This window comes from Ailuropoda melanoleuca, chromosome X (genome assembly GCF_002007445.2).
Source record: "Ailuropoda melanoleuca isolate Jingjing chromosome X, ASM200744v2, whole genome shotgun sequence".
Taxonomy (NCBI): domain Eukaryota; kingdom Metazoa; phylum Chordata; class Mammalia; order Carnivora; family Ursidae; genus Ailuropoda; species Ailuropoda melanoleuca.
The window spans coordinates 70,823,235-70,835,478 of NC_048238.1; the positions used below are offsets into that span (position 1 = coordinate 70,823,235).

The window sequence follows — 12,244 nt, forward strand, 5'->3', positions numbered from 1 at the left end:
TCTAATTCCTATGCTTTCTCCTGTGGTTCCCCGAAGAGCGAAGGTGTTTTATGTTCGGCGAGATTCCAGGGCGTGGGTGAGTTTTGCGGAGGCATTTCCGGAGTGGAGGAGAAGCTTGCGCTTCGCAGTTGCCATAGAAACCTGACGTCATGGGGCGACCGTGACGAATTTTTCCTAGAGACAGACTTGCCCTCGCGGTGAGAGCAGGTCCCGCCCTCAGATGTTTGGGACTCAGCTGAAGGCGGGGGGGGGGGGCGGTCCTCGCTGTGGGGGCTGAACCCCCCGGGGATGTAAGGAGACAAAGGAATCCAGGTCCAACTCTTTCCCGCTTTGGGGCTCGTTGCCTCGGCTGTCTCATAGGTAAAGCCACTGGGGTCCTGCCCAGTTCCGGGGAGTGTGGGTCTTGCTCCAGGGGTGTCCTGGAGCTGCTTTCCTTAAAAGGCAGGGGCTAGGGCGGGAAGACAGGTAAAAGGATTGTGTGTCCCGGCTTCCCCCTCTACAATGGAGATGAGAATGCTTTACCCACAGGATCACTGAGAGCAGTCAGCTATACAACCCAGCAAGCCCATAGCCCTGTGGTTACTGGGGGGTAATGAATGCCTGTATGAATTCAGGCCATTTCTTATTCCTTTTCAATTTCAATTTTGTTGTTAGGAGTTAGACAAGAAAGGAGAAAAAGGCCCTGGTGAGAAGCCCATTATGTGGTTGTTATGACCACCACCCAGTTGTATCAGTGTCATTGTCAGTAACCTAGTGCCTAGCATGGTACAGGGCACATAGTTACACCACTAAAGTATAATGATTTCTGGATCTGTCTTTTCCTGTGCAGCTCTTCATACCAGTGGCCCAGCTCATACCAGGTGCTTGAAGGAGGCAGGTTCTGAGGATCTGAGTCCTAATGGCTGCTGAAGCTTCTACTCCAGATTCAAGGGCAGCAGTCCTCAGGAGGCCCCAATATCTCACATTCCTGGTGGAATCTGACGCCTGGATCAAGTGAGTTCATAGATCTGAACAAAAGCATGTTGTGGAATAGCTCCTGTGAGGTTCACAAACTAGCCTAGAAGTAGAGAAGCTACTTAGATCATGAGAAAAGAGGTTTAGCAGAAGGAATGTCATTCCTTCAGCAGCTGCATGGTTTGTAGTAGCCCTTGAGGCCCATCTTGGAGAAATCTTTTGTCTGAAAGCACTGAATTGTCCAGCTTGAGGAAGGAATGTGATCTTTAACATGCATTTGGAATAAATATACCTAAGTTGTTCTCCCTGGGTAAATATTATTCAGTGATTCTCAAGTTTCTCTCAGATGCGTGTTGAAAAATGCATTTGTTAGAAAGTCTTCCTAAAAAAAAAAAAAGTCTTCCTAGCAATTTGAGAATGTAATACAGTTTGAGAATGTAATATAGTTCTGTGGCTGCTACGTTTTTATCCATTTTATAATGAAACACTTAAGAAGCCAGAAATTTTCCAAATATTAGTTAAGCATGTCAAAGAATTTATATTTTTTAAAATTAAGAGAGTTTTATTATTATATATTTATTATATCCAGCCATAACTGCTATAATAACCAGGTATTCTTAAATATAGTTATGTTTACTTTCCCTGTATATAATAGTTTCAGTTCTTTAGTACTTGGCCTCCACCCCCCAATGCCCCGCTATGTACCCAGGCAAGCACTGATCTTCTCTTACTATAGATTAGTTTTCATGTCCTCATATTTTATTTAAATGGAATCATAAAGGTTTTCTTTTTTCTTCTTTGGTTTTGGTCTGGCTTCTTTCATTGAGCCGATTTATTTAGATTTACCCTTTTTTTGCACATATCAATAGTTCATTCTTTTTTAATTGATGAGTACTATCCTAGTATATGGATATACTACAACTTGTTTGAAATTTGTTGCTTTTTAAAAAATTAAAGCTCCAATGAACATTTTGTATATGTTTTTACATGAATATATGCTTTCTTTCTCTAGTGTTTCCCACAGGGTAAATACTTAAAAGTGCAATAGCTGGATCATATGGTAGATTTAAGATTAACATTGTTAAGAAACTACCAAACTGGTTGTACCATTTTTTCCTTGCCACCAGCAGTGTTTGTGAGTTACATCCTCCACAACCCTGCCAATGCTTGGTATGGTCAATCTTTTTAATTATAGCCGTTCTCATAGGGGTGTAGTGGTATCAAATTGCATTTTTTTTTTAAAGATTTTATTTATTTATTTGACAAAGATAGAGACAGCCAGCGAGAGAGGGAACACAAGCAGGGGGAGTGGGAGAGGAAGAAGCAGGCTCATAGCAGAGGAGCCTGATGTGGGGCTCGATCCCGTAACGCCGGGATCACGCCCTGAGCCGTAGGCAGACGCTTAACCGCTGTGCCACCCAGGCGCCCCTCAAATTGCATTTTTAACTTACAATTCCCTTATGATGTTGAGCATATTTTCATGTGCTTATTTGCTCTTTCTTCATGTTTGGTGAAGTGTCTATTCATTTGGTGAAGTGTTTACATGTTTTGTGAAGTGTCTATTCTCTATTTAATGTAGTGTCTATTTTTTTTTCTACTTGACTTTCTATATAGATTTTTTATATTCTAGATACAGGTCCTTTGTCAGATATGTAATTTGCAAGTATTTTCTCCCACTTAGTGCCTCATTTTTTCATTCTCTTAACAGTGTCTTAAGAAGAGCTTTTTTTTTTTAACTTGGAGGAAGTCCAGTTTATGTATTAGTTCACTTACAGATGTAGTTTTGGTGTCTCTTCTATGAAATCTTCATCTAACTCAAGATGACAAGGACTTTTTCCTATGTTTCTTTTGGAAGATTGATACCTTCAGGATATATATTTAGGTCTGTGATCCATTTTGAGTGAACTTTGTATGTCTGTTTGTAGTGTGATATATGGGTCACAATTTATATTTGTGTATATGATACCTACTTGTCTCAGCACCATTTGTTGATAATACCCCCATTTCTCCACTGAAATCCTTTTGCCCCTTTTTCAAAAATCATTTGTCCCTGTATGTGTGGGTCTATTTCTGGACTCTATTTTTTCCTTCGATCTACTTGTCTACATTGATTCCTATGCCACACTGTCTTGATTACGGTAGGCTTCTGAGTCTTAAAATCTGGAAGTGTTCATCCTCTAACTTGATTCTTTTTCAGAGTTGTTTTTCATGGTCTAGATCCTCTGCATTTCCATATAAACTTCAGATTTTCTGCCAATTCCTTTTAAAAATATTTGCTAGGATTTTTATTGGATTGCATTGAATATCTGGATCTGTATTTAGGGAGAAGTAACAGTGAAATAATACTGAATCTTCCAGCCCACAAGAACACTTGTCTCTCTATTTATTTAGGTCTTCTTTAATTTTTCTGAGCAATATTTTGTAGTGTTTAGTGAACACGCTTTGCACATCTGTGGACAGATGATCTCTAAGTATTTCATACTTTTTGATGTTATTGTAAAAGACATGGCTTTGTAAATACAATTCCCAATTATTATATTTTTCATCAAACCCTCAGCAGCCAAATGTTTAATAATAGCTGTTGCAGGATCTTTTTGGTTGAAAGCACACTCTAAGATGAAAAAGCTATTTGATGGATAACAAGCGCTTGACTGTGTTTCTGTCAGCTTTTTAACATTATTGGCAATGTACTGAAACTAGGGAGAAAAATGTCACAGTGACAATTCTACAGGTCATCTCCAGAAAAATAGGTCACTAAAAGAAAATAGTTATAGTAGCTTTCAACTTTATATGTGTGGCTAGAATTGAACCATTTGAATAGTGGGGTTTTCCTTTTTTTCCCTAGAATTGATGAATTCTGGATTTTTTTTTTAAGATTTTATTTATTTATTTGAAAGAGATAGAGACAGCCAGCGAGAGAGGGAACACAAGCAGGGGGAGCGGGAGAGGAAGAAGCAGGCTCATAGCAGAGGAGCCTGATATGGGGCTCGATCCCAGAACGCTGGGATCACGCCCTGAGCCGAAGGCAGACGCTTAACCGCTGTGCCACCCAGGCGCCCCGAATTCTGGATTCTTGAGTGGTGACACAGAGGAAGGAGAGAGCATGTACATATATGAGTATGAATGTATGTATGTGTATATTGTGGAAGCTGCTGGGAATCTTTAATGTGAGGAATACTTCAAGTTAATTAGTTTACTGTGGTCATGTCAGTCATGTTCACTTCCTAGCACATAATAGGAAGCAAATCACAGTGGTTGTTTTTTTCCACCTTCACTTGGCCAGCATGGTCACCATGGTGACTCAGTGACTGCTGTGGGATCTGGTGGAGATTGAGCATTGTTTTATAATTCTAGCCTGAATCCCTTACTAGGATCATGGTTGTCAAGTGTTGCTTTTCTAATTTCCTCATTCCTTCCAGGTTTATTAATTGAAATTTGGCTGGAGGTAGAGCTTTCTCTTCTCCCTATTTGTTTTTAAAATTTATGTGAGTATGACTCATAGATTCCTATTTTGCAGAGTTACCACCTGATGCTATAATTATTTATTTTTATGCTCAAATGTCTCAGAATTGGCCAATGGATGCCCCTTCAAGTTGACTTCAGTGTCCCTTTGACACTTCCTTAGAATTCTTTCTTCTTTCTTTTTTTTTTAAAGAGATTTTATTCATTTAGTTGACAAAGAGAGAGAGAGGGAGAGAGAGAGTGAGTACAAGCAAGGGGAGCAGCAGGCAGAGAGAAGCAGACTCCCTCCTGAGCAGGGAGCCTGATGTGGGACTTGATCCCAGGACCTTGGGATCATGACCAGAGCCAAAGGCAGACACTTAACTGACTGAGCCACCCCGGCCCCCCTTAGAATTCTTTTGACATTTACTTTGCTCCCCGAGGCTATCTTTTAATCTGTAGAAAGAAAATTATGATGCTCAACTCAGAGCATCACTTTGAGGAACTGAGGAGAAAATGTCTGAAAATAACAACCTACAGCATGTGACATCTAGTAGGTCCTCAGTGAATGCTATTTCTCCATTCCAATTTTGCCTCCTTCATTCTGTCAAGGCAGTGTTTCTGACATGAACATCATAGCATAAGTACCAGAGAGAACACTTGTACATGGAACGGCAAGCAGGGCTGAGCCCAAATTTCCATGGCGTGAGAGCTTCAGTGTCACTGCTGTGTGCGGGAGGGGGCTGTGGGAAGGAGCTGGGGAAGGGGCAGAGGCTCACTGCACAGCTTCCAGTGACCTGAGTGGGGACAGGCAAGCACATGCTCACCAATTGCCCCTGTGTTTCATATGTTCTCCCTTCCTCTCACTTTCTTCTCTGTTTCATGTGCTGTCTGATCCCCTGACTCTCCCTTCTAGTGGAACAGCAGACAAGGCTGTGGACTCTGAGCCCCAAGAATAGGAGCCGATAGAGAACAAAGTGTGATGTTGAGTGTGCTAGATCGGTTCCTAGAGCGAGAGTGAGGAGATTAAGATCCTACCATTGGGACCATTTAGGTAAGTCACTACCCTTGCTTCAGTGTTTTCTATACAACAGGGTAACAATACCCAATTCCCCCAATCACCTGGGAATATTGTGGACTGTAAATGTGATCCCACGTGGGAAAGCAATCTGTAGTCATAGGTGGGAGAGAAGGACCAGTGTACTTTTGAATAATTATACTAACAGAGACACCCCAGATATCACTGAACTCTGGTAGTCATGAAATTAATGGTACACAAATGTCAGATGCTTAGGTTAGCATTTCTCCAACTGTAGTCCTCAGAGTTCATCAAAATCATCAGTGAGTTCTTTTTTATTTTTTTCCTTTTTTAAAAAATTATGTTATGTTAGTCACCATACAGAACATCATTAGTTTTTGATGTAGTGTTTAAATTCTAGATTCCTGAGCCCACTCTTAGTCTGCTGAATCAAAAACAGGAAGGTAGAATGGGAAGGGTTTACATTTTGAGTAATACCTCCAGTTGTTTCTGGTAGTCATCTAAGTTTAGAAAGTACTGCTGTGAATTTACAGCAAACTCTTCTTAAAATCCTTAATCCTTTGATGTTTAATTTCCTTGTCAACTTCTTCTGAAACTCAGCTTTAAATATCTGTGTCTGCTCCTCTGTGTCAAATAAGTAACAATTCCTTCATGTAAATAATATTTATTCAGAGATTTATATGTGAAACACTGAACTAGGTGCTAAGACACAGCACAGAACAAGACAGGCAGGGTCCCTGGCAATAAACAGGTAAACAAATGAATAAGCAGGACAATTTCATATGGGAATGAGTGCTTTAAAGAAAATAAGTGAATCCATTTAATAGGAAATGATGGGGACAGGGATTATTATGGATGGGTTATCAGTGAAGTTCTTTCTCAGGAAGCGACGTTTGAGTTGAATCCTGAACGACAAGAGGAAACCAGGCCTGGACTGGCCCTTTGGTTTGTGATGTGCATGGTTCCAGTTATTCCAGGAACAGATGATGAGCTTGAGTGGCAAGAGCTTGGCAGACAAAGTGCAGATGGTCAGAGATGAGGACAAAGGGCAGACAGGAGCCACATCACTTGGGCTGTGTAAGGAAATTAGAGTCATTCTAATGGTGGATGATTACAGTATGGGAGTTACATGATCTGGTTCATGTGCTCACAAGGTGACTGTGGCAGCTGTTATGAGAATGCATTAGACAGGACAAAATGGCTGTGGGGATAACCATTAGGAGAATCTTGCAGGAGTCCAGGGGAGGGATGAGGGTGGATTGGCCCAGTGCTGCCACAGGATGCAAAGGACAGGTGTGGTCTTGGATAGGACATGTTGGCGATAGGACAGGTGGGACCTGCAGTGACTGTGGGTGGGGGTCTGTGAGGATAAGGCTGAATCAAGGTTGAGCCCTTGGCTTTTTGTTCAGCCAAGTGCAGAAATGGTGGTGCTGTTTCTTGACATCGGTTCCAAGCATTTTTGAGATGTTCTCATGATAATGTTTGGTATCCAACAGTGGTTATGGTGAAAGTGATTTACAAGATGTAGCATTTGATGAATGGGATTCAGTGGTAAAACTATTACGCTTTATTAAACACATACGCAAACTATAAAACTATACAAATCTTATATTGTATTTGTTTAAAGTAGCTAACATTTTTGAGCTCTTATTGTGTACCTAGCAGTGTTCTAAGTATTTTTGTGTATTAATTCACTTCTCAAAACAACCCGTGACATAGGGGTGATTGTGTTCTCCATTTTATAGAAGAGGTAACTGAGGCACAGTTTCTTTCAATCTCCTAAGATCGGAGATCCAGGTATCCTGACGTCTTTGTCATAGAATTTTTTAAATAATAGGATTCAGGACTATTTATCCTTGTAAAGACCAAACACAAAGCAATATTTATTTTAAAATGTTGTGTCTTCTACAGTACTACATAATCCCAAATTTATACATGAGGAAATTGAGTGATTGTAAGGTGAATAAAAGTATTCAAACTCACACAGAACTAGGATTTGGACCTGGTATGTCTCCAGAAGCCACATTCCTAATGAGTACACCTAGGAAGAAGAAAAAGACATTTGTTGCCCTATGTCAGCCTACAATGGGTGATGTTAGGTCAGGGCCATCTGTATCTCTTTGGGTGGAAACTATGCTTCACTAGGCATTTGCAATGTACCAGATGACATTTATTTAAGAAAAACAAAAAGGCAATAATTATAGAAACAGAAGGGTGTCATCGATGAACAAAGCTAGACCCTGGTTAAAGTGGTAAGGGACAGATTTTAGACAGTAATATGCTTTTGCAACAGGGAACAATGAGTGTGAACTCATCACAACTTCAATTTGTACAGAGGTGACTGAGCATTTGAAAGGAAGTATAGGGGAATAGGAAGTAGAGGAAGTAGGGGCTCAGTAGAGTCAAGGAAATGAAAAATTACAAAAATAAGAAAGTAGGTTTTGCCCATCTGGGTTTGTTAACTGCCCTTTATTCAAGTTAGATTTCTACTCTCCCACAGGCGCTGGAGGCAGGGGTTCTAGCTTCAGGTGTTGGCTGGAACGAAGAGTAAATTGTTCTGGTAGCCTTGAGTTTTCTCAGGCAATCACTTTAAGGGGATTTAGCGTCATCTTAGGGATGTAGCTTTGAGCTGTTAGAAGCTATGGTAGTGTTTAATTCAAGATTTAATTGGCCAGGGTTGAGGTGTAGTCAAGAAAAGGGCGAAGAGGAATCTGTCTAGAGTTTGGTCCATGAGAGAATCTTTATCAAGGGTAATAATTATGTAAAAAAGAGGAATAATCATGGTAGTTTCTTTTTTCTAAGATTTTATTTTATTTATTTGACAGAGAAAGAGACAGCCAGTGAGAGAGGGAACACAAGCAGGGGGAGTGGGAGAGGAAGAAGCAGGCTCCCAGCAGGGAGCCTGATGTGGGGCTTGATCCCAGGGTCCTGGGATCCCGCCCTGAGCCGAAGGCAGACGCTTAACGACTGAGCCACCCAGGCGCCCCATCACGATAGTTTCTATGTATTAGACAAATTGGCTGTTAAAATAATTCCTTGGACTTTCATGGTAAATTTTTTCCCCTCTTATGAACTCCACGTGCTTTTCAGATGGGAGTCACATTGCTCAGTGCTCTAGGCTTTGTTGGATGGAGGGCAGGGCTGATTTGATCCCTTTTGATAGGTGAAGCTAGAGGAGGTGTGGTGACTTACCCAAGGTCACCTAGAGTTAGTGGGTTAGGTTGGCCTATGGGGCCAGGTTTGTCTCCTGTCTGGTACTCAGTTTTCTGTACATTGACATAGCACTATCCTTGTTCCTATGTAAAGTGAATCACTTTAAGGGCTCAAACGATATGTGCTTCTTTAAAGTTAACCTGCAAGTAAAAAAATAAAAGTAAAAAGTAAAAAAATTAAGTTCATCTGCAAGTAATATACAAAGACACTAAGTCTCTTCAAATAAAAAGAAATAAGGTATTGATTATCCTCTTCGTCCCTAATCTCTATTGGGAGATTAGAAGAAAAATTCCTGGAATCATGCATGCAGCATGTACTCTTTTGTGACTGGCATCTTTCAGTCAACATAATGTGTATTTCCATTATCATTGTCCATAGTTGTAAGTTGTTCATTCTCGTTGGGGTATAGTAAGAAGTACATGATGTGGATATTTCACAATCTCTCTCTCTCTCTGTTTTGTGAATTTACATATTTTTACATTTTTGACTTATTTTGAGTAATGGTACTATGAATGTTCTTTTCTGTATTTTTTGATGGACATATATTTTTTTATTTCTCTTGGACATATACTAAAGAACGGCATTTCTAAGTCATAGAGTATGCTTACGTTGAGCTCAGTAGACACTGACAGGCAATTTTTCAAGTGGTTATTCCTATCTGTGTTCCCCAACAGTATGTGAGAGTTCTATTTTTTCCAATTTCTTGACAACACTTGGTATTTTCCAATTTTTTTCATTTTTGTTGTTCTGGTGAGCATGTAGTGGTATGTCACTGTGGCTTTAACTTCAATTTCTCTGTTTTAAATTTTCTTTAACTCTCTCTGAACTGTTTCTTTTAACCTAAAGAAGGTCCATTTTTTTAACCTTCTAATTTATTTGCTGAAAAAACTGGATCTTTTGTCCTGTGGAATTTAAATTTGGGGTTTTGCTAGTTATATCCTTATTGTGTTATTATGTTCCTCTGGCCCCTTCTGTTGCCTTTAAATTGATAATTAGGTTTAGAGGCTTGTTTAGATTCAGGTTTTTTTGGCAAGAGTACCTTAGATATGGTGGTGTTTAGTTCTGTAGTATTACACCCTGAAGCTCATTTTGCCAGTTGTCTCCTGTTGTGACATTAAGATTCATCACTGAGTTCGAGTATTCTTAGCCTGATCCATCGATTATAAAATTTCCCATGTGCTTTTCACCTCATGTTTTATGCAATCTCTGAAGGTTGTTGCCTGGGTCTGCATTTCATTAAAGGCTGTGAAATAGTGATATTCTAATTCTGATTTTGTTTGCACTCATTAGCTAAAATTCTTATATTAAAGAAACTTAACCTAATCGACTTTCAGGTTGTGCTAAACTTGGTTTGCACAGGAAGGGAAGGATGAATGTGTAATTCTTTCGCAGTATTTCCACTTTTCAAAATAATGATCTGTTTTACTAGAATCCTCCAAAGGTGAACAGTGAGTTTGTTTTATTTTGTTTTGCTTTTTGTTAAGAGTGTCATCATGAACTCATAGATCTTTATATTTGATGTTTTAATCCATTGTGGTCATTAATCATCTTGATGTTCAAAATGTTCTATTTTTGGCCAGTGGAAGTTCCTTCAGATTGGCTTCTGAGTCTTTTTAATATGTTTTCTGGCAGGATAGTTTGGTCCATAATTCATGATACAGTTCCTACCCTAGACCTGGAATTAGCTATTTCTCCAAGGAAGCCTGGTTCCTTTTAGTGGGAAATGATTTTAGAGGATTCAGTCAGGGTACTAGAGGTGCTCATTGCTACTTGGTTAGCCTTTGTTTCTTGACCTTTTCAATGCATGTAGCCTGTAAATACTTATCATATATATATATGTTATAAAAATATATATTTAATATATATTATTATATATTATATGTTCTACATATTAATATATATTAGTATATATCATATATCATCATATATCATATATATTATTATCATATTATAGAATATAATTTATATATAATATAAATATATATGTTATTTTTTAAAGCAGTTTTAAGCACATAACAAAACTGAGTGGAAAGTATAGAGATTTCCCATGTATGCCATGCTCTGCACATGCATAGCCTCTCCCATTATCAAAGTGGTACATTTGTTTTAATTGATGAAGCTATTTTAACGCATCATTATCACCCAAAGTCCATAGTTTATGGCATTATGGTTAATTCTTGGTGTTGTGCATTTTATGGGTTTGGAAAAACGTTTCTATCATTATAGTATTATATAGAGTACTTTCGTTGCCCTAAAAATCCTCTGTGCTTCACCAATTCATCCCTCTCCCCTTTCTAACCTCTGACAACCACTGATCTTTTTACTGTCACCATGTTTTGCCTTTTTCAAAATGTCGTATAGTTGGAATCATACAGTATATAGCTTTTTACAGATTGGCTCCTTTCACCAGTAACAGGCATTTATGGTTTTTCCATGTCTTAATAGCTTGATGGTTCATTTCTTGTTATCACTGATAATATTCCATTGTCTGGATGTATCATAGTTTACTTGTCAATTTATTTAGTAAAGGACATCTTGGATGCTTCCAGATTTTGACAATTAAGAATAAAGCTGCTATAAACATTCGTGTGCAGATTTTTGTGAGGGCATAACTTTTCAACTCCTTTGTGTACATACCGGGGATTGTGATTGTTGGATTGCATGGTAAGAGGATGTTTAGTTTTATAAGAAGTTGCCAAACTGTCTTTGAATGTGGCCATACTGTTTTCTATTCTCACCACTAATAAATGAGAATTCTTATTGTACTACATCCTTGGAATCATTTGGTGTCATCAGTGTTCTGGATTTTGGCGTGTAGTGGTATTTTGTTTTAATTTGCAATTCTTTGATGATACATGACGTGGAGCATCTTTTCACATGTTTACTTTCAATCTGTGTATCTTCTTGGGTGAGGTGTCTGTTAAGGTCTTTGGCCCATTTTTTAACTGGGTTGCTTGTTTTCTTATTGTTAAATTTTAAGAGTTCTTTTTGTATTTTGGATTAACAGTCCTTTATTAGATGTGTCTTCTACAAAAATTTTCTCCAAATCTGTGGCTTATCTTCTCATTGTCTTGATGTTGTCTTTTTTTAGAGAAGAAGATTTTCTTTTCTTTTTTTTTTTTTAAAGATTTTATTTATTTATTCGACAGAGAGAGAGACAGCCAGCGAGAGAGGGAACACAAGCAGGGGGAGTGGGAGAGGAAGAAGCAGGCTCATAGCGGAGGAACCTGATGTGGGGCTCGATCCCATAACGCTGGGATCACGCCTTGAGCCGAAGGCAGACGCTTAACCGCTGTGCCACCCAGGCACCCCTAGAGAAGAAGATTTTCATTTTAATGAAATCCAGCTTGTCAATTATTTCTTCATGGATAATGCTTTTGGTGTTGTATCTAAAAAGTTATCATCAGGGGCTCCTGGGTGGCTCAGTTCCTTAAGTGTCTGCCTTTGGCTCAGGTCATGATCTTAGGGTCCTGGGATCCAGCCTGCCTTGGGCTCCCTGCTCAGTGGGGAGCCTGCTTCTCCCTCTCCTCCCTGCTTGTGCTCTCTGTTGCTATCTCTGTCGCTATCTCTGTCCTCTCTCAAATAAATAAAGTCTTT

At 39.2% G+C, this 12,244-nt stretch overlaps 1 long non-coding RNA gene across 1 annotated transcript in view; it reads left to right on the forward strand.

Moving 5' to 3' along the window:
- The first annotated feature begins 208 nt into the window (after positions 1–208).
- Positions 209–12,244, forward strand: part of LOC105240555 — a 79,978-nt gene continuing 67,942 nt past the window's right edge. Inside the window, exons 1-3 of the long non-coding RNA XR_002144014.2 lie at positions 209–360; positions 830–993; positions 5,312–5,449. This is a non-coding gene — a long non-coding RNA (uncharacterized LOC105240555). The remainder of the gene's footprint in view (positions 361–829; positions 994–5,311; positions 5,450–12,244) is intronic.